This window comes from Bufo gargarizans, chromosome 3, assembly GCF_014858855.1.
Source record: "Bufo gargarizans isolate SCDJY-AF-19 chromosome 3, ASM1485885v1, whole genome shotgun sequence".
NCBI lineage: Eukaryota > Metazoa > Chordata > Amphibia > Anura > Bufonidae > Bufo > Bufo gargarizans.
Window position 1 is genome coordinate 57269511 of NC_058082.1, and position 25060 is coordinate 57294570.

The 25060-nt window shown below is 48.0% G+C and overlaps 1 long non-coding RNA gene across 1 annotated transcript in view; it reads left to right on the forward strand.

Moving 5' to 3' along the window:
• Nucleotides 1-5173: 5173 nt before the first annotated feature.
• Nucleotides 5174-25060, forward strand: part of LOC122933406 — a 217506-nt gene continuing 197619 nt past the window's right edge. Inside the window, exons 1-2 of the long non-coding RNA XR_006388429.1 lie at nt 5174-5400; nt 15036-15092. This is a non-coding gene — a long non-coding RNA (uncharacterized LOC122933406). The remainder of the gene's footprint in view (nt 5401-15035; nt 15093-25060) is intronic.

A 25060-nucleotide genomic window follows, 5' to 3' on the forward strand; every position in this document is an offset into this window, starting at 1 on the left:
GCCCGTGTATTGCGGATCCGCAATAAGGCAGCGGGCATCACGCGTTCGTGTGAACGAGCCCTTACTTTGAGACACATTTTCATATCGTCACTGCACTAAAATTGTGGAGCAGAATGGAGTATCTTGGGTCTGCCCCCTTTCTTTCAAAGCTCCACCCACTTTCTGGAGCTCGGACATAGCAGAAAAAAAGGTAGAAACCCTACATGCGCCATTTCGCACCATCATTTTTTTAAAAATATTTATATGGGGTGCAGACACATTAGTAAATCAGGGCTAATGTGTTCTTACACAGTCTAAGGCCCCTTTCACACGGGCGAGTATTCTGCGCGGATGCTATGCGTGAGTTGAACGCATTGCACCTGCACTGAATACCGACCCATTCATTTCTATGGGGCTGTTCACATGAGCGGTGATTTTCACGCATCACTTATGCGTTGCGTGAAAATCGCAGCATGCTCCTCTTTGTGCGTTGCGGTGCGATAATCCACGCAACGCAGGCCCCATAGAAGTGAATGGGGTTGCGTGAAAATCGCAAGCATCCGCAAGCAAGTACGGATGCGGTGCGATTTTCACGCACGGTTGCTAGGAGACGATCGGGATGGAGACCCGATCATTATTATTTTCCCTTATAACATGGTTATAAGGGAAAATAATAGCATTCTGAATACAGAATATATAGTAAAATTGCGCTGTAAGGGTTAAAAAAAATAAAAAAAATTTAACTCACCTTAATCCACTTGCTCGCGCTGCCCGGTATCTCCTTCTGTCTTCATCTGAGCTTTGTGCAGTAACAAGGACCTTTGTTGAAGTCACAGTCATCACATGATCCATCACATGATCTTTTACCATGGTGATGGATCATGTGATGACTGTGACGTCACCACAGGTCCTGTTGCTACACAAAGCTCAGATGAAGACAGAAGGAGATGCCGGCTACGCGAGCAAGTGGATTAGGGTGAGTTAAATTATTTGTTATTTTTTTTTAACCCTTCCAGCGCAATTTTACTATGCATTCTGTATTCAGAATGCTATTATTTTCCCTTATAACCATGTTATAAGGGAAAATAATACAATCTACAGAACACCGATCCCAAGCCTGAACTTCTGTAAAGAAGTTTGGGTTTGGGTACCAAACACGCGCAATTTTTCTCACGCGAGTGCAAAACGCATTACAATGTTTTGCACTCACGCTGAAAAATGGCGGGTGTTCCCGCAACGCACCCGCACATTTTCCTGCAACGCCCGTGTGAAAGGGGCCTAAGGCCTTTTTCACACGGGTGTGTCCGGATAAGGTTCGGATGCATCCCGGTGCATTGCGGCAAACCCGCGCGAGTAGGAACGCAATTGCAGTCAGTTTTGACTGCGATTATGTTCCGATGTTCAGTTTTTATTGCGCGGGTGCAATGTGTTTTGCATGCGCGTGATAAAAAACCGACTGTGGTACCCAGACCCGAACTTCTTCACAGAAGTTCAGGTTTGGGTTAGTTGTAGTCTAAATTGCATTATTTCCCCTTATAACATGGTTATAAGGGAAAATAATAGCATTCTGACTACAGAATGCATAGTACAATAGCGCTGGAGGGGTTAAAAAATAGATAAATAATAATTTAACTCACCTTAATCCACTTGTTCGCGCAGCCGGCTTCTCTTCTGTCTTCCTCTGTGAGCAATAGGACCTTTGATGACGTCACTGCGTTCATCACATGGTCCATCACATGATCCATCACCATGGTGATGGATCATGTGATGAGCGTAGTGACGTCATAATTTTTTTTTTAACCCCTCCAGCCCTATTGTACTATGCATTCTGTATTCAGAATGCTATTATTATCCCTTATAACCATGTTATAAGGGGAAATAATAATGATCGTGTCCCCCATCCCGATCTTCACCTAGCAACCGTGGGTGAAAATCGCACCGCGTCCGCACTTGCTTGCGGATGCTTGCGATTTTCACGCAACCCCATTCATTTCTATGGGGCCTGCGCTACGTGAAAAACGCACAAAGAGGAGCATGCTGCAATTTTCACCCAACGCACAAGTGTTGCGTGAAAAAGGTCAAGGATAACTCCCAGTTATTAATGAATTCATATATTTCCAGGAGGAATAACAGAGCAGTAACACAATGCAGGGAAGACGCGCTACAGAATTATTTCAAGGGTAATACAAGAACTTAATTGAAGTGTTATGTCAGGAACGGTGACGACTCCTCTTTAATACGGATGCTTATTACATACATTCACAGCGACCATAAGGTGAAGAACCAAAAAGGGGCCAGTACCACCAAACTTACTATTCACCATGTGCCATATTGATACATTTACCTGCCAAATTATTAATTATTTTAAATCACTGACATATTACAGACATAATCACTTGCTGTCTCCAACGGAGCTCACAATCTAAACTCCTAGTCTATCTTTGAAGTGTGGGAGAACCCGGAGCACCCCCACACAAACACAGGGAGAACATAGAAACTCCATGCAGATGTTGTCCTTGGTCAGATTCAAACGTAGGACCGCAGTGCTAACCACTGAGCCACCGCGCTGTGTATTTTACCAGGACTCTTAAAATGCTTCAGCCATCTGCCCATAGACTGTATTTCAGCTTTTAAAGTGGTTGTCTAGTCTAGAAGCCGGCGGCAACCCTAACCTATGCTCCAGTGTCTAGATATTGCTGTTACATATTTGTTATGACGCCCCCTGGTGTTCTTTTGATCTCCTCTTAGAACGTCCAGGTAATGTGTCAGAGCTGATGGTCACACATGCTCAGTAGCTCAGCCCTACTGTTTGGATCCTCTTGTAGACATGCAGGGAGTAATTCTTCCTATTGTGCAGCAACCAATAAGAATCAGTGCACTAGTCTTATGTTTTAGGTGTAATATGAATATTTACCAGCAGAACAAACCTTTTAATGAAGTCTCCATCTTGTTCTGCTTGTGACTGATTTAATTCTGTACAATGTTATGATTTTGCGCGTCTGTTATGACTCTTTCATTTCTTTGTCAGCACTGACAAGGGAATATGTCTTAATTAATTAATTGCTAATTTACTTAAATGCAGCTCCTTTCTGAATATATAAAACAGCAACCAGATTTATACATTAAAGGGGTTGTCTCACTTCAGCAAAGGGCATTTATCATGTAGAGAAAGTTAATACAAGCCACTTACTAATGTATTGTGATTGTCCATATTGCCTCCTTTGCTGGCTGGGTTTATTTTTTCATTACATTATTCATTGCTCAGGATTAGCTTTTTCCCCCCCCACTGGTGTTTGAGCAAAAAACGCCAGTTCTGGATGTTGCATGGAAGTCTATGAGAAAATATGAAATGCAGGACAAATGGGCGTTTTTTTTTTTTTTTTGTACATTTCATTTCTCGTCTTTGAGGTGTGTTTTTTGGACCAATGGCATTTTTTTTCCAAATGCAGCATGCATCTGGCGTTTTTTTTTTCTCCATTTTTTGCAGCTTCACACACACTAACGTACAGCGGGAGCGCTGTTTGACTGCTGGGTCCCGCTGCCTTCTGGTGCGGTGCTGCAGGTTCCCATTCAAAGAGACAACCTTGTCGTGGTGAGTGGGCCTATGCTTTTTGATAAAATTGTATACTAATGCCTCATGTACAGCATACAACATAGGGGTAGGTATGTGATAAATTGCACTGAGAAGCGATGTTAATTATGCTGAGAAGCAGTTATTAGATAAAAGCATAGTATTCAGGATGTGCGATCCAGTTTCACTCCTATATTTTACACACTAACGTACAATGTTGGTGTTTTTTAATGGTGTTTTTTTTTACCAATGCTTTTGTCCTATATACAGGGGGGGCACATGTTTTACTAATAATTTACTGTCTGGGAGTAAGACTTAATTTTTAATTGTTAAATCACTAAAATATAGCCCTCAATGTTTCTAAGTAAAATAACCAATTTGTTGCTAATCATTCAGCAAATAGATGAACAGAGCAGCTCCCCATACACGCTGTACATCCTCCTCATAGATTGGGGATACCACACCCGTACATCAGCATATACAAGCACTGGCAGCAGAACAGCAAAACATTCATGTTGCAATGGGTCATTCTACAGAGATCAATGGATGCCATCGTGGTCCTGTAATAGGATGCCACCATGCCACAAGTCAGTTACTGAAACTTCTTCCCTTCTAGATATTCCACCATCAACAGTGAGTGGTATTATTGAATGTGGAAGGGTTTAGGAAGAGAAACCCAGCCAAAGAGTGTCGTACCAAGTAAAGTTACAGAGTCACCAAAGGCTGAGGAGCATAGTGGATAAAAGTTCCAAACCTCCTCTGACAATAACATCAGCATCAAAACTGCGCCAGGAGATTCATGGCATGGTTTCCATGGCCGAGCCGCTACATAGATGCCTAACATTACCAAGCACAATGTATTGGATGGAGTGGTGTACAGCACACCACCACTCGACGCTGGAGCAGGGGGAATGTGTTCTATCAGGCAGTTTGATGGACGAGTCTGGATTTGGTGAATTCCAGGAGAACGTAACCCACCCGACTGCATTGCGCCAACTGTAAAGTTTGGTGGAGGATAATACTATGGGGTTCTGTTTCAGGGGTTGGCCTAGATCTCTTAGTTCCAGTGAATGGAAATCTTTATGTTACAGCATACCAAGACATTTTGGACATTTGCATGCTTCCAACTTTGTTGGGAACATTTTAGAGAAAGTTTTTTTCTGTTCCAGCATAACTGTACCCAATGCACAAAGCAAGGTCCATAAAGATCATGGTTGAGTGAGTTTGGAGTGGAAGAACTTGACTAGTTTGCACAGTGCCCTGACCTCAACCCAGGCCCGTCGCTAACAGACAGGCAAAACAAGCAATTGCTTGGGGCCCCGAGCTGGCCCGGGGCCCCAAGCAGAGCCGGTGCTTGTTTTGCTTCCTTTAAGGCTGCAGCCTCCTGAGCGCTCTATAGAGAGCCTCAGTAGGGTTGCCACCAGTCCGGGATTAACCCGGACAGTCTGGGTTTGTAATCCTGTGCGGCACAGCGATCTCTTACTCTAGTCTCCTGACTTCTGTAGCAGGCAGCCAATGAGCAGCAGTGCTGGTGGTGACGTCTAATCCTGCTGCCAGCCCTGCGGTCCGGCACACAGCAGCCTGAAGACTCCTCCTCCCAGCTGCTCCTGATCAGAGGAGCCGACATTGCAGTAAGAACTGCTGGTCACTGCCCCCCTTCCCCATGGCTAGCTGGTGCCCTGTTAACCCTTACCCTCTTATTTACACAGCTGCTGGTGTGTAAACAGCCAGAGCTGGTGTAAGTGATGCAGCTATGTAGTCTGGACCGAGGTCGGAGGGGGAGGGTTGTCAGGAGAGGCAGTGTTACTTACTAGCTGTTAGGACTGCCCTTCCAGGAATCCTGCATAAAAGTGAGTGCATATGTGATCTGTAGTATGTGCCTGTATGTAATAACAAGTGTGATGTGTACCATGTGCCTGTATGTAATAACATGTGTGATGTGTACCATGTGCCTGTATGTAATAACATGTGTGATGTGTACCATGTGCCTGTATGTAATAACATGTGTGATGTGTACCATGTGCCTGTATGTAATAACATGTGTGATGTGTACTATGTGTCTGCATGTAATAACATGTGTGATGTGTACCATGTGCCTGTATGTAATAACATGTGTGATGTGTACCATGTGCCTGCATGTAATAACATGTGTGATGTGTACCATGTGCCTGTATGTAATAACATGTGTGATGTGTACTATGTGCCTGTATGTAATAACGTGTGATGTGTACCATGTGCCTGTATGTAATAACGTGTGATGTGTACTATGTGTCTGCATGTAATAACATGTGTGATGTGTACCATGTGCCTGTATGTAATAACATGTGTGATGTGGACTATGTGCCTGTATGTAATAACATGTGTGATGTGTACCATGTGCCTGTATGTAATAACATGTTTGATGTGTACTATGTGCCTGTATGTAATAACGTGTGATGTGTACCATGTGCCTGTATGTAATAACGTGTGATGTGTACTATGTGTCTGCATGTAATAACATGTGTGATGTGTACCATGTGCCTGTATGTAATAACATGTGTGATGTGGACTATGTGCCTGTATGTAATAACATGTGTGATGTGTACCATGTGCCTGTATGTAATAACATGTGTGATGTGTACCATGTGCCTGTATGTAATAACATGTGTGATGTGTACCATGTGCCTGTATGTAATAACATGTGTGATGTGTACCATGTGCCTGTATGTAATAACATGTGTGATGTGTACCATGTGCCTGTATGTAATAACATGTGTGATGTGTACCATGTGCCTGTATGTAATAACATGTTTAACTTTGATGTGTACTATGTGTCTGCATGTAATAACATGTGTGATGTGGACTATGTGCCTGTATGTAATAACATGTGTGATGTGTACCATGTGCCTGTATGTAATAACATGTTTGATGTGTACTATGTGCCTGTATGTAATAACGTGTGATGTGTACTATGTGTCTGCATGTAATAACATGTGTGATGTGGACTATGTGCCTGGATGTAATAACATGTGTGATGTGTACTATGTGCCTGTATGTAATAACATGTTTGATGTGTACTATGTGTCTGCATGTAATAACATGTGTGATGTGGACTATGTGCCTGGATGTAATAACATGTGTGATGTGTACCATGTGCCTGTATGTAATAACGTGTGATGTGTACTATGTGTCTGCATGTAATAACATGTGTGATGTGCAGTATGCGAATGTGAGGCTACTTTCTCACTAGTGTTCAGAACGGATCCGTCTGCATTATATTGGCAAAAAAAAGCTAAGTATTGAAGGCTGCTTGCAGCCTGTATTTGTGGGAGGGGCGCGCTTACCTCATTTAAACCCCCTCCCACAAGCAGTAAGGGCGCCCGGCTTCTTGCTTTTGCAGTTTCCAGCGCCTTGACGTCACTTCCGGTCGCGGCTCTGTCGATTGTCGTCCCGTTCGTACGTCCCTGTCATCACCTCTGAAGTGCACCGTGAGTATCACCGCTGCGGCCCGGCCAGATACGCCTTGCCACCGGCACCTCGTTCTCCAGCAGCCGTCTCACCCGGCGCATCGGGGGGGGGGGAATGAACGGACATATGCGGCGGTTGCCGGTTCCGGCCTGGCGGCTGCGGCAGAGCCGCCGGAGCACCGCGCGGCACGCCAGGAGAAGAGGTTATGTGTGGGGTTGTGGGGGGGGGGCGGGGGTGGCTTACGAAGCAGCGGCGGCCCGGTACCTTCCATGACGGCGGTGTGTGTGTCAGGGGGTCAGAGATTGAGGCAGTAGGCCTGGTCTCCCTGAGTCACACACCTCGGGCCGCAAGCTAATCAAGGGGTAGTGCCTGCAACAGGAGCATAAGAAGGGTTAAGGTGCCACTTCACAAGCATGCAGGTAAACCTGAGCAATGGTGCTGGGGCAGGCTGCCACACTTAAGCAGACCAGGCCATGATAAGGGTGTCGCATGCAGGTGGTTTCCAAGATCAGTCACAGTATCTCTGTCTCAAGTCCCAAGACTATGATGGTAAAAAAAAAAAAAAAAAAAAAATGGTTCCCTGAGTCACTCAGGGACGTTGGTTGCCTGATTCGCTCGGGGGCAATGGTCCCATGAGTCGCTCGGGTGCTATGGTTCCCTGAGTCGCTCAGGTGCAATGGTTCCCTGAGTCTCAGGTGCAATGGTTCCCTGAGTCGCTCAGGTGCAATGGTTCCCTGAGTCGCTCAGGTGCAATGGTTCCCTGAGTCGCTCGGGTGCAATGGTTCCCTGAGTCGCTCAGGTGCAATGGTTCCCTGAGTCGCTCAGGGGCAATGGTTCCCTGAGTCGCTCAGATGCAATGGTTCCCTGAATCGCTCAGGTGCAATGGTTCCCTGAATCGCCCAGGTGCATGGTTCCCTGAATCGCTTAGGTACAATGGTTCCCTGAGTCACTCAGGTGCAGCGGTTCCCGGGATCACTCAGGTGCAATGGTCCCCTGAATTCGCTCAGGTGCAATGGTTCCCTGAATTCACTCAGGTACAATGGTTCCCTGAATTCGCTCAGGTGCAATGGTTCCCTGAATTCGCTCAGGTGCAATGGTTCCCTGAATTCGCTCAGGTGCATTGGTTCCCTGAAATCGCTCAAGTGCAATGGTTCCCTGAAATCGCTCAAGTGCAATGGTTCCCTGAATCGCTCAGGTGCAATGGTTCCCTGAATCGCTCAGGTGCAATGGTTCCCTGAATCGCTCAGGTGCAATGGTTCCCTGAATCGCTCAGGTGCAATGGTTCCCTGAATCGCTCAGGGGCAATGGTTCCCTGAATCGCTCAGGGGCAATGGTTCCCTGAATCGCTCAGGTGCAATGGTTCCCTGAATCGCTCAGGTGCAATGGTTCCCTGAATCGCTCAGGTGCAATGGTTCCCTGAATCGCTCAGGTGCAATGGTTCCCTGAATCGCTCAGGTGCAATGGTTCCCTGAATCGCTCAGGTGCAAGGGTGCCCTGAATCGCTCAGGTGCAATGGTTCCCTGAATCGCTCAGGTGCAATGGTTCCCTGAATCGCTCAGGTGCAAGGGTGCCCTGTATCGCTCAGGTGCAAGGGTTCCCTGAATCGCTCAGGTGCAATGGTTCCCTGATTCGCTCAGGTGCAATGGTTCCCTGAATCGCTCAGGTGCAATGGTTCCCTGAATCGCTCAGGTGCAATGGTTCCCTGAATCGCTCAGGTGCAATGGTTCCCTGAATCGCTCAGGGGCAATGGTTCCTTGAATCGCTCAGGCGCAAGGGTTCCCTGAATCGCTCAGGCGCAATAGTTCCCGGAATCGCTCAGGCGCAATAGTTCCCGGAATCGCTCAGGGGCAACGGGTCCCTGAACCGCTCAGGTGTGGTTGGTTCACTGACCAGCAGGTCGCGGCCCTCACCGTGCAACGGTAAGCACGGCTTATGTTATTTATTTTGTCATAAGCAGGGCCGCACCCACCGGAGCTTCTAGCAAACCACGGTCGTTGCGCCTATTTTTCCGGTTCAGGTAAGATACAACCGCAAAGCGGTGCTACGACCTGTTTCCGCATTTAGCTATTCGTGGTCATAAGCTCCCGTTCATAGGTCTGCCCATACAGAAGTCTGTAGCGTGGTTCCTTTCGGTCAAGGTAAGTAGCAGGCAACGCCATTCGGTCAGGAGAACTAGTTCCCCTGTAGCTCTCGGTCGGGCTCCCGGGGGGGGGGGGGGAAAGGAAGTCTCATATGTCACCTTCATACCTCCTCCATGCAGCTTGAAGATGTCACAGGTCCCTGAGTCAGAGGAGAATCTGTCCTTGGCCGGAACCTCCGTGTCAGGCCACGCCAGCAACCCCTCCCTGAGGAGCTGGACCGTTCCGAAGTTGATAGCGGAGCTCAGACGCAGAGGGATTCACCATCCGGCCACCGCAAGGAAAGCGGAGCTGTACCGGCTCCTGATGACGGCTCCATCAGGGTCAGGCGAGGAGCCTTCTCCCTCATCGATCCAGCTAACCCTCCTGCAGCTGCAGGCCACCATCGCCAGTCTGGCAGGTTCGGTGGCAGATATCCAGACTAGGATGGGGGAGTGGGAGTCCCGGCCTCCTCCAGCCCTGCCTTCTCCAGCACGGCCGGTCTTGCCATCCACATCCCAAGAGTTGACGCCAGGTACGGTCCGTGTCAGACCCCAGATTGCCCCCTCGCATTACATTCCGGAAAACCTCAAAAAGGACATCCTGGCAGGGAGGGACGTCAACCTGGCGTCCATCCTCATTGCATCACAAGACGTGTCCGAGAATAAAATCATCAACTGCGGGGAGGTCTCGGTGGTCATGCGGGCCAAGGATTCCCGCCTGAACCGGAAACTGTCGGTTCCCGAGTTCGTCCTGGCATTCAGCCTCTACCGAGATACCGTCTGCAGCGTCCAGCCGCACAGACGTGAGGAGCTGGACTCCTACCTGTACCAAGTCACCGACTTAGGGTACAAATACGGGGGAAAGAACTTCTACGATTATCACAGGTCTTTTTCAGCCAAAGCGGCAGCCGCCCTCGCCCAGTTCCAGTTCACCACGGACTGGGCGAGCCTGGACATGGAGCTATTCTGCCGTCATTTTGCTGGGTTGCAGGCCCCCACGTGCGCTTCATGCCAATCCATCCAGCACACGGCCGACTGGTGCCCTAATCTTCCCACCCCGGCCCGGGAAAGCCCCCAGCCAGGCCCATCTGGCGCGCAACGGCCTCAGGGTTCCACCGACAAGCTGGGCAGGCCCATCACCTTCTTAGGCCAGAGTCAGGTCTGCAACAATTTTAATGCCGGGGGCTGCGGTTTCAACAGTTGTAGAGCTCTGCATGTGTGTTCCCTCTGCTTCAGGGCCCACCCCCGCTCCAGCTGCCCGAAGAGGCAACGTAAGGGCCTATGACTATCCGACATCAACGTTGAGCTCTTGGGCATCCTGTTACGAGATCACCCAGATCGCCAGTCAGTGGAGTTCCTCATCACCGGCTTCGAGAAGGGTTTCAACACAGGACTCATTACCCTCCCGCAAAGTTCCTGGGAAGGAGGGAACCTGCAGTCAGCCTTACAGGATCCAGAGGCGGTGGCCACTCTGTTGCGAGACGAGGTCCACAAAGGGTTCCTGCTAGGCCCGTTTGAAGCCATTCCCTTTTCCGAGTGGAGGATCAACCCCATTGGTCTAGTCTCCAAACAAGCATCAAATAAAAAGCGTCTGATATACGACCTGTCCGCTCCACACATGTCGCCGATCCCTAGTCTCAACTCCCTGATCCCATCGGGGGAGTTCTCAATGTCCTATTCGTCCATTGACGAGGCCATTCAGTTCATCCTGCTGGCCGGGGAGGGGGCTTGGTTGGCCAAGGCCGACATCGCGGATGCCTTCAAGCTACTCCCCATCCTTCCTCGGTTATGGCAGTACTACGGGTTGCAGTGGGCAGACAGGTTTTATTTTGCCAACCGCCTTACGTTTGGGTCTAAAAGCAGCCCGTGGTTGTTCAACAAGTTTGCCTGTGCCTTACATTGGATCCTTGTCCATCATGGGGGGATGGAAATGGTCATTCATTACTTAGATGACTTCCTAATCATCGAGAGGCCCCAGAGCCCCCCATCAGGCTTGGGGAGCTTGCTCCAGCTATTCGCCAGGCTCAAGGTCCCGGTGGCAGCCGCTAAGACAGAGGGTCCAGGCACGGGGGTTACCTTCTTGGGCATTACTCTGGACTCGGTCCGCATGGAGGCCAGCCTCCCCGCAGCCAAGTTGGCCAGGATCAAGTCCGCCGTGGCCTCCGCGGCCTCGTCTGGAGTTTTGTCCAGGCAGGAGCTCCAGTCCCTGTTAGGATTCCTCACATGTACCTTCAAAATCATGCCACAGGGGAGGTCCTTCATCTCACGGCTCCTCAATCTCCTCCCGGCTGCGCCTGATCAGGACTCCACCGTCCGGCTGGACGGTCCCGCCATGGCGGATCTTAGGATGTGGCGAACCTTCCTGACCGGGTGGAACGGCATTTCTTTGTTCGTGCCATCCCCAAACGCGGCTTCCCCCACGGTTTACACGGACGCCGCGGGCTCCCGTGGGTTCGCGGCAGTCTTCTATCCGCACTGGTTGGTCGGCGGTTGGCCGGTGGAGCTCCTGTCCGAGGCAGGGGCCATGAGGTCCTCGCCACTATTGGAGCTATACCCCATCGTGGCGGCAGCCCATGTCTGGGGTCCGCTCTGGGCAAACAAATCGGTTGTCTTGAGAACGGACAGTCAGGTTCTGGTGGAAGTGATCTCCAAGGGGAGGGCCAAAAATCTTAGGATTATGTCCATGTTGCGTAGGCTTGTCTGGCTATCCCTGAAGTGTAACTTCCACATCTTCGCGGTCCATATTCAGGGAGCGCAGAATGTGGCAGCTGACGCCCTGTCCCGCTTTAATCTCAGTACTTTCTTCCAGGAACTCCCAGAGGCGGATCCCGTCGGCGTTCCAGCTCCACCTTACAGCGCCCTCCTGTTGGACTAGAGCCCCTGGTCGCAACAGCGCAGTCATTGATCCGGCGGTCGCTAGCCACCAGCACCGCCAGGAATTACGATACCGGGTTCAGCATGTTTAGACGCTTTGCTGACACTCACCCGCAGGGGAACGTAGATGAGGTCACCTTCATCATGGCGTTCATAGCCCATTGCCACTCCCACCGCCACCTCTCATACAATACCATCAGGCTGTATTTGGCAGGCATCCAGCACCACCGGATGCTCAGCGACCCCTCTGCCAGGTCCATCTTCTCGAATCAGGCCATCAAAGCCACCCTCAGGGGCGTTCAGAAGGCCAGCACGGCAGTCCAGGTGCGCAGGCAGCCGGTCTCAGGTGAGCTTTTCCGCAGGTTATCCATAGCCCTGGATGGGCTTCCTTTTGGCCAGTTTGCAAGCATCGTCACGAAGGCAGCCATGTATCTCGGGTTTTATGGGTTCCTCAGGCCCGGGGAATTCACCTGCAACACCATCTCCCGATCGACCCTGCTAAGACGGCATCTCGCATGGCACTCCGACCACTTTGTCTTGTCCATTCCGTTCTCCAAGACCAGTCAAACCGGTCCCCCCACGGAGGTGGAATTTTACCCCACGTTTAACTGTTGGTGTCCTATCAAGGTGCTCCAGGAGCTCCTGGCCTCACTTCAATCTCCCGCTTTGGACGGCCTGTTACTTCCAGTTCTCGGGAAGCCCCTGTCTTCCACCTTGTTCATCGCCAATATCCGCACCCTGGCCGCAGGTTTGGGTTACAACCCTAGCGCAATATCCGGGCATTCATTTCGTATAGGGGCGGCGTCGGCAGCATCCAGTCACCAGGTACCAGCACACATCATCCGTAAGATGGGTCGATGGAGATCATCCTGCTTTTCAAGGTACATCCCAAATCCACGGACGGAAGTATCCCGAGCCTTCTGTTCTTTGGCATTATAGGCCGCACAATACTTCAATAAATACTTCATACCCTGCACTTGCCGGTTCTCTTGCCCACTTATTCAGGCCTTACCTCGTCACTGGCACCGGGCACACTCCAGCCAGTCGGGTAGGGACAGGGACGGTCCATAGGCATGCCTATCCTGGCCCAAGCAGCTCCTCCCACAAGTATTGAAGGCTGCTTGCAGCCTGTATTTGTGGGAGGGGCGCGCTTACCTCATTTAAACCCCCTCCCACAAGCAGTAAGGGCGCCCGGCTTCTTGCCCTCCCTCCCTTCCCTTTCTTAAATACCTTCCTCTTGGGTGGCCCACTTATTCAGGCCTTACCTCGTCACTGGCACCGGGCACACTCCAGCCAGTCGGGTAGGGACAGGGACGGTCCATAGGCATGCCTATCCTGGCCCAAGCAGCTCCTCCCACAAGTGTGAAATTAGCCTGAGCAGATCCGTCCAGATTTTTACATTGAAAGTCAATGGGGGACGGATCCGCTTGAAGATTGAGCCATATTGTGGCATCTTCAAACGGATCCGTCCCCATTGACTTACATTGTAAGTCTGGACGGATCCGCACGCCTCCGCACGGCCAGGCGGACACCCGAACGCTGCAAGCAGCGTTCAGGTGTCCGCCTGCTGAGCGGAGCGGAGGCTGAACGCCGCCAGACTGATGCAGTCTGAGCGGATCCGCATCCATTCAGACTGCATCAGGGCTGGACGGAAGCGTTCGGGTCCGCTCGTGAGCCCCTTCAAACAGAGCTCACGAGCGGACAGCCGAACGCTAGTGTGAAACTAGCCTAAGTATTTTCTTTTTTTTTTTATTCCTGGAGAATCCCTATTAAACACCATGGCAGGATGAATAGTTTTATTTTAGTTGCAGCCTATGGGGAGTATCCCCAACATCTGGTAACTTGTAGGCCATAGTAATGTCCAGTACAGCCTGGACCCGGATTCTGTGCTGAGCATCTGAAGAATTGCACACCATGGATGTTCCTGGTATCCTTATACTGAGAGTTTTTTCTATCCTCCACCTAGTAAGATTGTTACCATCTTCCAGTTTATTAAATGTCTGTTATGCCATAATAGAGCTTGCCCGGCTCACTTCAGCCTTGGAGGCCTGCTCTTGGAAGATAGCGACTTCAGAAATCTCCAGCAGCAGGTTCTCAGATCCTGTGAGGCAGTGAGGGGCACCTTTCTGGGCATAACTACTGTGAGGGGCACATATCTGGGCATAACTACTGTGAGAGGGCACATATCTGGGCATAACTACTGTGAGAGGGCACATATCTGGGCATAACTACTGTGAGAGGGCACATATCTGGGCATAACTACTGTGAGAGGGCACATATCTGGGCATAACTACTGTGAGGGGAATATATTTGGGCATAACTACTTTGAGGGGGCACATATCTGGGCATAACTACTGTGAGAGGGCACATATCTGGGCATAACTACTGTGAGGGGAATATATTTGGGCATAACTACTTTGAGGGGGCACATATCTGGGCATAACTACAGCAAGGGGGCACATATCTGGCCATAACTACAGTGAGGGGGCACATATCTGGATATAACTACTGTTCAGGGGCACATATCTGGCTATAACTACTGTGAGAAGACACATATCTGGGCATAACTACTGCGAGGAGACACATATTTGGCATAACTACTGTGCGGGGGCACATATCTGGCATAACTACAGTGAGGGGGCACATATCTGGGCATAACTACTGTGAGGCAGCACATATCTGGGCATAACTACAGCGAGGGGGCACATATCTGGGTATAACTACAGCGAGGAGGCACATATCTGGGCATAACTACAGCGACAGTTATGCCCATAACTACAACTACAGGGGCACAAAAGTAGGCATAACTACTGTGACAGAAACAAAGGTGGGCATAACTGCTGTGAGGGGCTACAAGGAGGACATAACTATTTTGAAGGGATCACAAGGTGGGCATTGTCCTAGGGATAATGTCCTAGATTACCCTGCTATACATTGGCATGGCTCAGTCTTACAGGCCAGCACAGCGCCCCCTGCTGGTGATTTCACAGGGGCAGTCACCATCCCTTCCTTATGTGATTATTATTATTTTCTCTATCACCACAGGGACCTTGTTCTGGATCCAGCGGACATCACGCCGACGCCAGCAACACCCTAAATAAGGTAGGACCAGATTTTATTAGGACTGGGTCTGGGTGAGTGTAGCCATGCATTGGGCTTAGGGCTCTTTAACATGAGTGGATCCTGTGCAGGTAATCCGCTGTGTGAAAGACAGCAGAAAATGCAGCAGTAACATGATTGATAACGCTTCGTGCCTCTCTGTTATCTTTTTACTACAAAATCACTGTGGCAACTTTATCTCACTGTGATTTTGTATTGGATTGTATGGTACAGTGGTGTTTTTTGCAAATGTTCATTTGTTGAAAATGTTCAAATTTCATGCACATTAAATGCAACAGCAGTATTGGCACTGTAAACCTCCTTTTTTATTTATATAAAGTGTGGGTGAACTTAAACTGTATGGCTATACTGTTGTTCCTGTAGGCTTTGCGTGCGTAAGGTGGGGAGGGGGCTCCATGTCTATTTTGCTTGGGGCCCCCAAATTCCTTCAAACTGCCCTGCCTCAACCCCATCAAACACCTTTAGGAGGAATCAGAATGAGGTTGTGAGTTCAACTCTCTCGTTCAACATCATTGTCTGACCTCACAAATGCTCTTCTGGATGAATGGGCAAAGCTTCCCACAAACGCACTGCAAAATCTTGTAGAAAGCCTTCCCAGAGGAGTGGAAGATGTTTCAGCTGCAAAGGGGGAAACAAATCCATATTACTACCTGTGGATTTACAATGAGATGTCACAAAAGCTCCTGTAGGTGTAATGTGTAGGTGTCCCAATACTGGTGTATATAATTCGATCCTTCAATTGAGAAAAAAGAGATAACATGCTGGAGCGTGCTGAGTGTGCGGAGGACCACTCGGTATTGTGGACATGTCCGCAGCTCTGCGGATTCTCCTATGCCTTCCATGGTCTGCACTTTCCCACTGTACCTTTAAATGTTTACCAGGCACTAAATCCCATAGGACACAGAACCACTTAGAAACCTCACCTGCTTAATGAAGCTTAATACAATGCTAAACGATTATTACATACCAAAGCTGCTGCTGGCTTTCATGTTCACTTTAATCAATGCACTTAAAGGGAATCTGCAGTTTAAGATGTCATGTTTCTAGTTTCTTCTGCATTGCTCTAAAGTAATGCCAGCTTGGATGAAATTCACAATTTCATCATGATTTCCCCAGAATCTTAGCTTGAGAATGCCATTATTCTTCTAATAGGTGTTGAGCCTGGTAGAGCTATAGGCAGATGCCAACCAGCTATACCAGTGATAGGCAAACTGCGGCTCTCCAGCTGTTGCAGAACTACAACTTCCAGCATGCAAAGACTAGAGATGTCGCGAACATTAAATTTTCCGTTCGCGAACGGCAAATGCAAATTTCTGCAAATGTTCGTGAACGGGCGAACCGCCATTGACTTCAATAGGCAGGTGAATTTTAAAACCCACAGAAACTCTTTCTAGCCACAGTAGTGATGGAAAAGTTGTTTCAAGGGGACTAACACCTGGACTGTGGCATGCCGGAGGGGGATCCATGGCAAAACTCCTATGGAAAATTACATAGTTGACGCAGAGTTGGATTTTAATCCATAAAGGGCATAAATCACCTAACAATCCCAAAAATTAGGGTTTAAAACATCCAGTGTGTGTATACGATCAGGTATGATGTTGTATCGATCAGGTAATGTAAGGGTTACGCCCGCTTCACAGACATTGACAGACCAAACTCCCCTTTTAATGCACCTCAAACAACCGCAAACAGTTCATTTGCCCAACCGCAAACTTCCCATTTGCACAAGGTTGGATACCAAGCTAGCCATGTCCTGTTGATGTCATTGAAGGTTTCTTCCTCCACCCAGCCACGTACAACACCAAGGGTCCCGTAAAGGTGAATTGAATAGATTTTTCGAACAGGGAGATGGTTAAAAAAACGCTGGCTCCCTCCCCTTTGTTTGAATCCACGTCACGGTCACTGCGTCTGCGCCGTGAAATTTACTGTCACACCCGATATGAGTGGTATTTTCTGTAGTACTATTCTCATTAGTTTAATCCCTGTTACGTCCCATATCAGGGTGGGATTGCCTTGTGTGAAAAAATTTTTAGGCCAGGTACCTTCGACTGCCTTCACAGTGACAGACCAAACTCTGATACACCAAATTGAATTGATTTTAGAAATCGGGAGATGGAAAAATCAACTACTCCCAAGTTGGGGCACTGCGCGTGCACGGAGCAATGTGCTGTGACACCCTATATGAGTGGTGTCTTAACTGGTACTATTCCTATCAGTTTAATCCCTGTTACGTCCCCTATCCGGGGGACGTGTGTCGAATTGATTAATCATTCTCGAATAAATGACATCCTGAAATAATTTTGTTCTGAGCTCTGTACTTGCTTTGTATTGGAATTGATGGGGATTTTTTAAATTGTCTGCATTATTTCTAATAAACTATTAAGAGACTTTATTATGATTTTTTTTATTTTATGTATTGAAAACCCACCCATACAACTTAAAAAAGAAAAAAAAGAAAAATAATGTTTTTTCTATGAAAAATTATCCAGCCGATCGCTTTTAGTCTGATCATAATGAAGCAACGGCCTTATCTGGGGTGTGGCAACATTGCCAACACACTCATAGAGGTGATGATCGCTTCATTGTGATACGCAAGCCCCTTCATCACAACAAGGTACAATTCATGAAGGGTAATTGACACATGTATGTGCCTTTTTTTTGTTTTGTTTTTGCAGTCACAGTGCAGCACCAGAGGCCAGGAAAATTAGGCATGTACCCATGCCTGAAAAATTAGGTATTGTTGCATCCGCTGTCGTAGCAGCGGCCGGAAAAATTTATGTTTTCCAGGCAGAAAGGTGACTAAAACATTGCGGCTTGAACCCTAGTTGGTGGCAGAGAATTCACGAAAGTCATCCGGTATGCAGACATTAAATACAGCAGCGTGGGGACCATTTTGAGGCCAAGGCATGTCATCAGGCCTTTTGTTAGTCAAACGTATACCCCACTGTCAGTCCCTTCGGGATCCATGCCTCATTCATCTTAATGAAGGTGAGGTAATCAACACTTTTTTGACCGAGGCAACTTCTTTTGTCAGTGACAATTCCTCCTGATGCACTGAAGGTCCTTTCTGACAGGACACTTGAAGCGGGGCAGGCCAGAAGTTCTATCGCAAACTGGGATAGTTCAGGCCACAGGTCAAGCCTTCGAACCCAGTAGTCAAGGGGTTCATCGCTCCTCAGAGTGTCGATATCTGCAGTTAAGGCGAGGTAGTCTGCTACCTGTCGGTCGAGTCATTCTCTGAGGCTGGATCCCGAAGGGCTGTGGCGATGTGTAGGACTGAAAAAGCTCTGCACGTCGTCTATCAACAACACATCTGTAAAGCATCCTGTCCTTGCCGCCGTGGTCGTGGTAGGAGGAGGATTACTTTCACCTCTTCCCCAATTAGATTCCCGTTGTGCTGTTACATGCCCCTTATAAGCTGTGTAAAGCATATTTTTTTGTTTGGTTTTGAACTGCTGCATCCTTTCGGACTTTCGGTAATTTGGTAACATTTCTGCCACTTTCTGCTTATACCGGGGGTCTAGTAGCATGGCCACCCAATACAGGTCGTTCTCCTTCATCCTTTTTATACGAGGGTCCCTCAACAGACATGACAGCATGAAAGACCCCATTTGCACATGGTTGGATGCCAAGCTACTCATTTCCCGTTCCTCGTCCTCACTGATGTCATTGACGGTCTGTTCTTCCCCCCAGCCACGTACAACACCACGGGTCCCAGATAGGTGACAACAACGAGCACTCTGGGATGCCTGCTGTGGTTGGTCTTCCTCCTCCTCAAAGCCACATTCCTCCTCTGACTCCTCTTCCTCATACTCCTCTTCCAGCGTTGCCGCAGGTCTGGCAAGCGATGATGACAAGGCTGTTTCTGGTGGTGATGGTGACCACAACTCTTCCTCTTTACGCTCATCTACAGCCTGATCCAGCACTCTTCGCTGGGCACCAGGAAGAAAACAAATGGGATGAGGTCGCTGATGGTGCCTTTGGTGCAACTGACTAGGTTTGTCACCTCCTCAAAAGGACGCATGAGTCTACAGGCATTGCGCATGAGCGTCCAGTAACGTGGCAAAAAAATTCCCAGCTCCGCAGAGGCTGTCCTAGTGCCCGGTCATACAAATACTCGTTGACGGCTTTTTCTTGTTGGAGCAGGCGGTCGAACATTAGGAGTGTTGAATTCCAACGTGTCGGGCTGTCGCAAATCAAGCGCCTCACTGTCATGTTGTTTCGGCGCTGAATGTCTGAAAAGTGCGCCATGGCCGTGTAGAAATGCCTGAAATGGCCACACACCTTCCTGGCCTGCCTGAGGACGTCCTGTAAGCCTGGGTACTTAGACACAAAGCGTTGTACGATGAGATTCAACACATGTGCCATGCACGGCACATGTGACAACTTGCCCAAATTCAATGCCGCCAACAAATTGCTTCGATTGTCACACACCACTTTGCCGATCTCCAGTTGGTGCAGGATCAGCCACTGATCCACCTGTGCGTTCAGGGCGGACAGGAGTGCTGGTCCGGTGTGGCTCCCTGCTTTCAGGCAAGTCAACCCCAAGACAGCGTGACACTGTCGTATCTGGGATGTGGAATAGCCCCTGGGGAGCTGGGGGGATTCAGTTGATGTACAGCCAGATGCCGCAGCAGAAGAGGACTCAGCCGAGGAGGTTATGGAAGAGGATGGAGTAGGAGGAGTAGAGGAGGTGGCAGTAGGCCTGCCTGCAAGTCGTGGCGGTGTCGCCAACTCCGCTGCAGGGTCACGCATTCCATGCTTGGCAGCCGTCATCAGGTTGACCCAATGCGCAGTGTAGGTGATATACCTGCCCTGACCGTGCTTTGCAGACCAGGTATCAGTGGTCAGATGGACCCTTGCCCCAACACTGTATGCCAGAGATGCCATGACTTCCTTTTCAATCACTGAGTAGAGGTTTGGGGTTGCCTTGTTTTTTTTAAAAAATGCCACACTGCTGAGCTTTGCAATGACAGCATTCTGGTAGTGGCAACAGCATGCGTTGATTGGCGTACTGTCTGGCTGACCCCGGGTGCCGATACATGCTGTCTGACTGTGCCACTAGCTCCTTGCGATGACCTCCCCCTGCTTCCAACTCGTCTCCTCCTTCTCTCTATCTCCCCTTCTGAACTTTCCCCCTCTTCTTCTTCTCTTCGAGCAGGCACCCACGTGGCATCCACGGACACATCGTCATCATCAACCGCTTCACTTGTATCTGACACCTCAGCAAAGGAAGCAGCAGCGGGTACAACATCATCATCATTATCATACTGTATGTCCATGTGTGTAATGCTGCCTGACTGAGACATATCCCTGTTATCTACTTCCTCTGGCAATAATGGTTGCACATCTCTAATTTCATCCAACTGATGTGTAAATAACTCCTCTGAGGGATCAAGTGAAGCGGCTGTGGTGGCTGTGGTGGTAGTGGTGGTGGTGGCGGCGGGCAGGAGAGTGGTAACTTGAAAGCAGGTGACCAAAGCTGAGCTGGAGGATGATGGTGCGTCAAGGTTCTTAGCGGAAACTGTTGAAGATTGGGTTTCCTATGTAAGCCAGTCAATTATTTTCTCCAAATTTTTTGGGTTCAGGGTACGTGGCCTCTGAACACTGGGCATTATTCCAGGGCCAGTGGAAATCACAGCACCACGACCACGACGGCCCCTGCGGGGTGGCCTGCCTCTGCCTGTCATTTATTAGATAAGTGTTACTATGCGTGCAAGGTACTGTGCCACCCCATATAAGTGGTGGGCAGTGAGCACAGTACAGTCTGTGTGGGCCTGACACACATGGGCTTGCAAATGTGATTATATCACAGAAAAATATTAAATAGATTTTTTTTATTTGCAAGGTATTTGAGTGAATGACACCCTGTAACGGTATGAGTGGAGGCCTAGCCACTAGCCAGTGGCCATAATACAGTCTGTGTGGGCCTGACACACACTGGCTTGTAACTGTGATTATATCACAGAAAAAAATTAATATCATTTTTTTTATCTGCAAGGTATTTTCTGTCACTACTACTTTATTATGGCCGCGTAAAAATATGACACCCATAGAATCTGGGTGTGCCCTTCTGCTACACCAGATGCCTCCAATATCAAATGAAGGTACACAGAGGATTATTCTGTGGGATTTATACAGAAAGCCATTGTATGAATGGTGTGCACTGTGCACACAGTGCTGTCTGTGACTGAGCCTGCAGCCTCTCACACACGGGCAGCCAGGCAAATGCAATATATAAATATATATAAAAAATAAATAAATAAAAAGCACACTGATGTACCAGCCCTGAAAAGGGCTTTTTGGGGTGCTGTCAGGATGCTGTCCTTACAGCAGATGAGTCTGTGGACACAGAAAAATGCCCTAGCTAACGCTTTCCCTATTGAATCAGCAGCAGCTACCCTGTCCCTCCTCTCACTGAGAATGCAGCTTCCGAATGAATCTAAAATGGATGCTGTCCAGGAGGTGGGAGGGTCTGGGAGGGAGGGTCTGCTGCTGATTGGCTGGAATGTGTCTGCTGACTGTGAGGTACAGGGTCAAACTTTACTCAATGATGATGTATAGGGAGCGGACCGAACATCCCATATGTTCGCCCACCGCGGCAAACGCGAACAAGCTATGTTCGCCGGGAACTGTTCGCCGGCGAATAGTTCGGGACATCACTAGCAAAGACTGCCTACAGCTTTCAGCTAACAGCAGGGCATGGTGGGAGTTGTAGTTTTGCAACAGCTGGAGAGCCGCAGTTTGCCTATCACTGAGCTATACAACCAGGGCCATGGGTATACACAGATCCTGAAATTAGAAGCCCCCCCCCCCATTACCTTACATATAACCCCACATCTTGAAGAAATGTTTCAAGAGGATGAGATCTTCTTCATAAAATATCCAATGATATATAGCACAATGGCTTTCTGTATAAATCCCACAGAATAATCCTATGCGTACCTTCATTTGATATTGGAGGCATCTGGTGTAGCAGAAGGGCACACCCAGATTCTATGGGTGTCATATTTTCACGCGGCCATAATAAAGTAGTTTGCATTAGCCTTAAAGAGGACCTGTCACCTCTCCTGTTTTAGTACCTACTGGCATTCCCCATGTGATAACAGGTCTGGCGCTTCTATTCTTATGACTCTATGATGTGCCATTCCTTTATTATTCCTGCTAGAAGTTATGAATGAATTGCTAACAGTTTGCAAGGAAGGTCCAGATGGGAGTTACCAGTTGGAGGGGTGTCTCTGCACAGTTCACCAGCACTATCCAATCAGTGCTGCTGTTGCCAGGTAGCCTTCTGACTCTTCTCTGACAGTGGATGTTGGCAGAGATGAGGACCAGGCATGCTAGATTTCAATGTCTGATTATTTTATTAGCAGGGTGTGGGGTATGGCTCTGGTAGACAGAGGGGGTGGACACACGCCAGACAATGCACCCAGGACAGGGCATCCGAGTTTCCCTGCAACCGGCCTGCTTTGTGTTATACCAAGAACTTAACCACTTCAGCCCCGCTAGCTGAAACCCCCTTCATGACCAGAGCACTTTTTACACTTCTTCACTACACTCCTTTCACCGTTTATCGCTCGGTCATGCAACTTACCACCCAAATGAATTTTACCTCCTTTTCTTCTCACTAATGGAGCTTTCATTTGGTGGTATTTTATTGCTGCTGACATTTTTACTTTTTTTGTTATTAATCAAAATGTAACTATTTTTTTGCAAAAAAATGACATTTTTCACTTTCAGCTGTAAAATTTGGAAAAAAAACGACATCCATATATAAATTTTTCGCCAAATTTATTGTTCTACATGTCTTTGATAAAAAAAAAATGTTTGGGCAAAAAAAAATGGTTTGGGTAAAAGTTATAGCGTTTACAAACTATGGTACAAAAATGTGAATTTCCGCTTTTTGAAACAGCTCCGATTTTCTGAGCACCTGTCATGATTCCTGAGGTTCCACAATGCCCAAACAGTAGAAAAACCCCACAAATGACCCCATTTCGGAAAGTAGACACCCTAAGGTATTCGCTGATGGACATAGTGAGTTCATAGAACTTTTAATTTTTTGTCACAAGTTAGCGGAAAATGATGACGATTTTTTATTTTATTTTTTTCCTTACAAAGTCTCATATTCCACTAACTTGTGACAAAAAATTAAAAATTCTAGGAACTCGCCATGCCCCTCACGGAATATCTTGGGGTGTCTTCTTTCCAAAATGGGGTCACTTGTGGCGTAGTTATACTGCCCTGGCAATTTAGGGGCCCAAATGTGTGAGAAGAACTTTGCAATCAAAATGTGTAAAAAATGACCGGTGAAATCCAAAAGGTGCACTTTGGAATATGCGCCCCTTTGCCCACCTTGGCATCAAAAAAGTGTCACACATCTGGTATCGCCGTACTCAGGAGAAGTTGGGGAATGTGTTTTGGGGTGTCATTTTACATATACCCATGCTGGGTGAGAGAAATATCTTGGCAAAAGACAACTTTTCCCATTTTTTTATACAAAGTTGGCATTTGACCAAGATATTTTTCTCACCCAGCATGGGTATATGTAAAATGACACCCCAAAACACATTCCCCAACTTCTCCTGAGTACGGCGATACCAGATGTGTCACACTCTTTTGCTGCCAAGGTGGGCAAAGGTGCCCAAATTCCTTTTAGGAGGGCATTTTTTGACATTTGGATCCCAGACTTCTTCTCACGCTTTAGGGCCCCTAAAAAGCCAGGGCAGTATAAATACCCCACATGTGACCCCACTTTGGAAAGAAGACACCCCAAGGTATCCAATGAGGGGCCTGGCAAGTTCATAGAATTTTTTTTTTTCGCATAAGTTAGTGGAAATTGATTTTTTTTTTGTTTTTTCTCACAAAGTCTCACTTTCCGCTAACTTAGGACAAAAATTTAAATCTTTCATGGACTCAATATGCCCCTCAGCAAATACCTTGGGGTGTCTTCTTTCCAAAATGGGGTCAGTTGTGGGGTGTTTGTACTGCCCTGGCATTTGAGGGTCTCCGCAATCATTACATGTATGGCCAGCATTAGGAGTTTCTGCTATTCTGCTTATATTGAGCATACAGGTAATGAGATTTTTTTTTCCGTTCAGCCTCTGGGTTGAAAGAAAAAAATGAACGGCACAGATTTCTTCATTCGCATCGATCAATGTGGATGAAAAAATCTCTGCCAAAAAAAAAAAATGGAGGGGAAAGACGTCTGCCAGGACATAGGAGCTCCGCCCTACATCCATACCCACTTAGCTCGTATGCCCTGGCAAACCAGATTTCTCCATTCACATCAATCGATGTGGATGAATAAATCATTGCCGGGATTTTTTTATTTTTATATATATATATATATATATATATACACAAAGTGTTTGCCAAAGCATAGGAACGCCGCCTCCTCCTCAGCTCGTATGCCTTGGCAAACGTATCTGTCACTGCAGAGGAGAAAATCCCGTCTTGCAGCGCCGCATACACCGACTTGCGTGTAATCTGACAGCTGCGCAATGCTTCTGTCAGAATGCACATCAGTGCTGCAGCTAGTAGATCGGTTGGTCCACCTGGAAGGTAAAAAAACAAAAAAACAAAAAATGAAAAAAACCAAGCCACAACGCAATAATTTTATTAACTTTGGAACAGAACATGTAAACTTTAACTTTTTCAACTAAACATTAACGTGTTTGCTTACTGGTGTTTTTTTTTATTTATTTTTTTACCTTTATAGAACAAACCTCTCCTTCCCCATGGGTCAATGTGCAAAGCGCAAATCGCCCAAAGATGTGGCGAAGTGCGTTATGCACTTTGTCCCATGTGAAAGGAGACATTTGCAGCAGCTGTGAGTGAATGGGCCCTAATAGCCCTGTGTGCCTATCCTGGTGAGATGATCCCTATGCTAGGTGTACCTGTGTGTGGTACTTTCGGAAACACTCCCCTAAGCATAGGGCAGGGTGGTCAGG